Source organism: Lissotriton vulgaris, unplaced genomic scaffold, assembly GCF_964263255.1.
Source record: "Lissotriton vulgaris unplaced genomic scaffold, aLisVul1.2 SCAFFOLD_4737, whole genome shotgun sequence".
In the NCBI taxonomy this organism is placed as follows: Eukaryota; Metazoa; Chordata; class Amphibia; order Caudata; family Salamandridae; genus Lissotriton; species Lissotriton vulgaris.
Window position 1 is genome coordinate 130,568 of NW_028245402.1, and position 6,689 is coordinate 137,256.

Here is a 6,689-nt window from a genome sequence, read left to right on the forward strand (position 1 = left end):
ACTGTGCTTTTTGCAATTAACACTTTGTCTAATGTCACGTCATGGGCAGCACTGTCCTTCACGAAAACAAGGACATCATCTTGGAACACCAAGACTGAGCTCAAATCTAGAAGAATGTTGTTCATAATCCTTTGAAAAACGGATGCCGCTGAGGCCAAGCCAAAGGGCATCCTGCGATACTGGAAAGTCCCAAGAGGAGAAACAAAAGCTGTGAGATGTTTGGATTCAGGGTGGAGTTCAACTTGATGGTAAGCACTCGCTAGATCGAGCTTGGAGAAACATTTGGCTCCCTTGGTGGCTGCAAATAGATCAGATTTTGGGCAACGGATGGGAATCAACCCAAATCTCTTAATTGAGAGACCTTAAGTCCACACAGACCCTAAGTTGACCGTTTTTTTTTTGGGCAACCACCAAGGGAGAAAGCCACAAAGAAGACTCAGCAGGTTCGATGACTCCCTTGGCACACAATTCTTTAATTCTTTCTCCAAATCCGATCTAACGCTGAACGGTACACCCCTAAGCTTGTGCTTAACAGGGGTGGCGTCATGCTTGACAACAATCCTGTGCTTAAAACCCTTAACTTTACCCAAACTGTCTCCAAACACAGAAGGGTATTTTTCTTTCCACCTTTGTTTGATGTCATCACAACATTCTACCACTAAGACTTGTTCTTGAGTGCCTGGCTTCAACATCATCCCAAATAACCCTTGGTGAAACCACCCGAGAATGTGGAGTCACTTAACAGCAACATAGATTTTACCCTTGATGCATCTACCTTTAAAATACATCTTATCCTCAAAAAATCCCAACAGATCAATCTTACGTCCCTCATAGGAAACCGGGGAACGATCTGGAGGGGAAAGATCAATAGAATCACCCCACGTTTCTTCAAAAAGTTTTTTTGTTATCATTGTGATCCAGGAACCCGAATCCACCAGGAGAGGAAGACTCTTTTCACCAACACCAATATCGACAATTGGGTCTCGACAATCAGAAGGATCACCTTCTATTGCTTCCACTGAGGAGCCAACCATGACATGTTCCTCACTTTCCTCTCTTAATTACAGAAATAGTTTCTGAGTCACTTTCACAATCAGATTCTACAATACATGCCACCGGTTTTTTAACATTCTTTCTTTTAAGGCAGACCTTGACAAAATGACCTACTCTTTTGGCAGTAATTGCAGGTGACGGATATGGCGGGGCATCGGCAATTCTTACCATGAGGAGGGTTACCACATCTAATACAGAGATTGGGATTAACTCCATCAAGTTTGTTAGACTTGGTCAGAAGTTTCGGAACACCAGTTTTAGCCGTAGAAAAAGTGGTTTTCCCACTCTTGACAGCATTAACACCATCACTGACTCTATCAACGTTTTTATCTTCGAGTTCTTTTAACGAGCTCAATGAAACCTCAATGCTTTTGGCAATTCTTAAAGTCTCGTCAAGTGTGGGATCAGTTCAAGTTAACATTTTCTGTCTAATGCTCTTTTCTTTGCATTGACAAACAAATTGGTCCCTAATCTTCTATGCTACCTTTTCTTCATTAGCCCATTCCAAAGGCTCTGACCCTCAACCCATTTCTACTCCGGCTACTGGTCCTACTCTTTCTCTGTTTCATCCTGTTCTCGCTGAGACAATAAACAAATACACATCACCCATTACCTCAGGTTCCCCGCTTGACCTGTGCCCTCCATCGGTACTCAATCTACTCAGTGGACTTATCACACCTCCTCTCACCGAGATTTGCAATTCTATGTTCCTTACGGGTGAGTACCCACAGATTTGGAAGAAAACTATAATCAAACCTCTGCTAAAAAACCTTCACTGGACCCTTTAGAACTAGCCAGTTATAGACCCATAGCCTGCCTTCCTTTCCCAGCAAAAATCTTTGAAGCACTCATGAACCACCAACTGTCAGATTTCATTGATCAACATCACTTGCTGGATGATACCCAATTTGGATTTAGAAAGAGCTATGGGACAGAAACAGCACTGATAAAGGCGGCTGATGAGATCAGAACTATTTTAGATCATAATGGGGCGGCTGCACTCATTTTGCTCGATCTCTCCGCCGCCTTTGACACGGTCGATCACTCCATCTTGATCGACGTGTCTCAGCATTGGGGGTTAACCATGTAGCCAGAGACCTTATAGCTTCCTTTCTGGCCAACCGCTCCCAATCTGTGAAACTTGGTACTTTCTACTCGCCCACATCCACATTACCCTGTGGAGTATGTGTCGGACTTGGCGAGGGTCATAAAAACTTATGGGCTGAATCTGACTACCTACGCAGACGACACCCAATTGGTGTTGGCGGTCCATAAGAATGGTTTGGCAGGTGCATCAAGATTTCAGGAGGCTATGCTAGCCAAAGGCTCCTGGATGCTGATGAACTGCCGAAAACTAAATTCGGATAAGACAGAGGTGATGACCTTTGGCAACCTGTCTCCGGTATGGTCTGACATCTGGTGGCCCACTGATTTCGACCCCCCACCAGCACCGGTTGCCAAGGTCAGGAACCTGGGGGTCATATTCGACACCAAATTAGCATTTATCCATCATGTCAATACTGTGACCTCATCCTCTTTCTTCACCCTCGGAAAAATCAAAAAACTACTTACCTACTTACCTCCAGCTGCAGGAATACCACTTATAACCACTCTAATATTTTCAAAACTGGACTATTGCAATGCCCTCCTGCTAAATGCCCAACAGCAGGTTGTGGATAAACTGCAATCAGTCCAAAATGCATCAGCTAGGGCACTTCTTTCCATCCCCAAATACCAATCCGTTTCGGCAGCCATACATCAACTGCACTGGCTCAGAGTCAGAAGCCGCATAAAATTCAAGGCCCTCTGTATTGCATATAAGGCCATCCACAACTCAGGTCCTCAATTTTTAATAAATGCCTTCAGGATTTACACCCCCAGCAGGTCTCTCCGCTCGGCATCCAACTTCCTTCTTCCTCTTCCTCGCACCAGAACAGTTGCTTGGGGAGACAGATGTTTCTTGGTAGCCACGGCGAGGCTATGGAATACCCTCCCTCTCTTCATCAAAACCAGTCCAACCCTTTTAATTTTCCAAAAACAGTTGAAAACGTGGCTCTTTGATCAATAAATTTACTTTTCATCTATTTCCGTCAACGTATAATCCTCTGCGCCGAGACACCTTTGGGTATTTGTGCGCAATACAAATTTAATAAACATAAACATAAACATAAACATAATAAGTTGGTCTGTGAAGTTTTCAAACTTACAAACTGATGCAAGACGTCTCAATAAAGAAATATATGTGTCAACATCTTCATCTTCCGTCTGTTTCCTTTTAAAAAACTTGTGCCTTTGAACAATAAGGCTGGGCTGTTTATTGAATCTCTTCTTCAGTTCCAACACAGTTTGTAAGAATTCATCTAAGCCATCACTTTCTTCAGGAGTTAGCTCAGGTAGCTGTTTGAAAATTGACCTACCCTTAAACCTAATGAGTGAAGCAATAAACATTTCTTTCTTTCTGCCGTGTATCTTGTTACTCCAATAGCTCCTAACTAAGTTTCAAATGCATCAAACCACTTCTCCCATAGAACAGGAGGTTCTCCAGGGGAATCCAGAAAAGAGGGAGGAGGGTTTACAGATTGCATGGTGCACATATTGACCAAATATTATAAAATAAGAGATGTGATTACGAAAGATAAAATTATATGAAACAGACAAAATTGCAACCACTAGAGTTTATACACTTTCAGCAAAATAATATGTAGAAAGATGCACAAAAGGAAGACAAATGTGTGCATATCACAGATGCAAAAAGAAAATCTGGCGAATGTGTGCACATCACAGATGAGGATCAACACTCAATTGAAAATAAAGTGTAGCAGAAGCTTTTAAATAGCCAGAAGTGTAAATAACCAGTCCTGCATGCAGGACGATACAAGAAAGTGTCAAAAATAATTGTGTCAAGATTCCAGCTTGTACAAAGCTAATTGATACACTCGGAAAGTGTGTGCATCCCTGTAGACTTAGGTGAAGGTACGTAGAAGGTGTGCACATCACCGACTGAAAAGCACCATGTAGTTTATGTGCTGAACACAAAAAGGCATGTGCAAAGAAAGTAAATCCAATACCAAAACGTAGGAGGGTGTGTGCATCACCGCGTGATGCACAACTGTAGAAGTCATGTTTCTGTTTAGTGAAACGCAAGCAAAACCTAGCTAATGTCAGTGGAACGCAAGAAATGTGTATTAAAATGTCCGCTCCGGCGTGAAAGAGTCACGTGGTGTAGCGTGATCAACGCGAAGCGTAGCGTCACTGGAGCGCAAAGACAGACGCGAATATGGAGGTGAAGAACTCCGTCTGTATTCTAAGCATTCCAAGGTTGCTAAGAGCAGCGCAAGAGGTGAGTGGCCGTTACATATTTATTTAAAAATAAATAATGTCTTAACCCCTTCGATGCTGGTGACATGTGGCATGACGAGCTGGCTTTGTCACGTAACGCGGGTTTTTCAAATTTTCAGCGCACAGCGGGAAAACCCGCTAGCGCGCATGCGGTTAAAAATTGTCCCAAAGCAAAATTTTGAGCGCGCACCAAGCACGAAATGGTAGGAACACCACCAAACAGCTGAGCCTACAGCGCTGAGGGAAACGAAGTATATGGAAGACAGTAAATAAAGGAGAAGCGCATACGCCCTACTAGTTAGCTGAATCTGCTCGGTGAAAACAGTTGAAGGTTTATGATGTAGCAAGGCAGCTAGGCAGATGACGTGTAGACTTCAGTCTTCCTCCAAAGCATTTTTCATAGAAAAGTAGACTCGAAGAGTGTCCTCCAGAGCGTTCTCCTCTTGTAAATAAAAATCTCCTCAGAGGAAGCACTGCACGCAGGGCTCGTCAAATTGTGACCGTGTAATTCATGAATGATCACCAAAATAATTGTAGTAATTGAGGCAGAGGCGAGACAGATTCACTAGAGGTTTAATTAATTACACGGTCGTGGAGCACAAGATAAAGCTCCACCAGGCTCAGCAGTTAAGGCCAACTGTGATCATTTATCAAGTTTTTAAACTTGAAAACGCCGCTTACTTGCACCTAAAATTGGAAAAGCACACGCTGTTTAGCGGACCCTCACCTTGACCTCGGGGATATAGAGTGGACATTTGGGGGTAGTCATCTTGGTCAACAGTATAGTTGCTGACCAGCTGCACTAGACTGCCTATTCAACACAGCCAATGCAGACGCGCAGCGGACGCGCCGATGGCGTGCTGGAGGCGCGCCAGAGGCAAGCCCGTCTGCGCCCGTCCGCGACCCGGTCGTGCCTAGGGCCGGTCGTGCTGCCCAAAACGCACAAAACTGTAATATCCAAGGAGCCTCATCTCCCCAACAGCGGCTCTTCTACTCCCGGGAGGAATTGCTGGCTGTAGAGAATCGGAAGTTCACGCCGATGAACACGACTATAGGTAAAGGCAGGCATCTAAACTGTGGATTAATTAATTGTAAATCACTCATTAAACATCACTTTGAGATTTCTTGTGTGGTTGAAGACTCGGATCTCGATATGTTGTTTTTAACAGAGACCTGGACTAACAATAACTCGGCAGTTGAATTAGGTTTAGCATGCCCACTTGGTTATAAGTCCTGGCATAACCCAAGATTGACAGGCAGAGGGGGAGGTGTGGGGGTAATTTATAAGGAGGAATGGAATTGTGTTCTCCTAGCGCTGGATGAAATTCGTGGAATTGAGTTGTTGGGATTCACTTTACAAGGAACTAAGGGGAACTTACTCTCAGGCATAGTGTGTTATAGGCCCCCGGGACAATGCACAAATTATCAGTGCCTATATGAGAGCATTACGAACTTTGCTCTGTCTCATACAAGAGTAATTATATTGGGGGATTTTAATCTCTGGGAAACTGGAAATCTGGAGAAGCATCTGAGAGATTTACAACTGACGTGTGCGAACTTGAATTTGCAACAGTTAATACATCAGAGCACTCATCAAGGAGGGCACACATTAGATTTAGTATTTGCTAGTGAGGATGAAACACTGGTAAAAGATATCCTACCCCAAACGTGGACCAATCACCATCTGGTCCTTTTTACAACTAAGGTAGGGGCTCAACGGGAAGGAGTAAGGACCGTAAGCACATACAGACTGGATAGGAGGTGGGCTAAATTGGATAGTGATATGGCGTTAGCCCTGATCGAAGAAAATGATTATCCGACCTCCACTGACTTCGGTGGAGAAGAGCTACCAAAAGTACTGCAGCACCATGGTTAGGAATTTAGATCGCCTACTTCCAAGGTGCAAAATTAAAAATAAGGATAAGAATTCAGCTCCCTGGTATAAGGCGGAGTTAAAAGAACTCCGCAGTTTGAACAGAAAGGCAGAAAGGAGCTGGAGGAGACAGTACAAAGATATAGATAGAAATCTTTTTAAGCTAGCCCAACTCCAATATAAAACAGCAATTGCTAAAACAAAAGCCAATTTCTATGCCAACACGATCCTGAACTCCACCAACAGCACTAAAACTCTTTTTAAAATCTATAAGGACATCACCCTGCCCCCCAATCTATAAGGACATCACCCTGCCCCCCAATCTATAAGGACATCACCCTGCCCCCCAGCCAATGCAACAAGACAGTTGCCTCACAACAGCTCTGTGATGACATCTCAGGCTATTTTCAGGAGAAAATTTTTA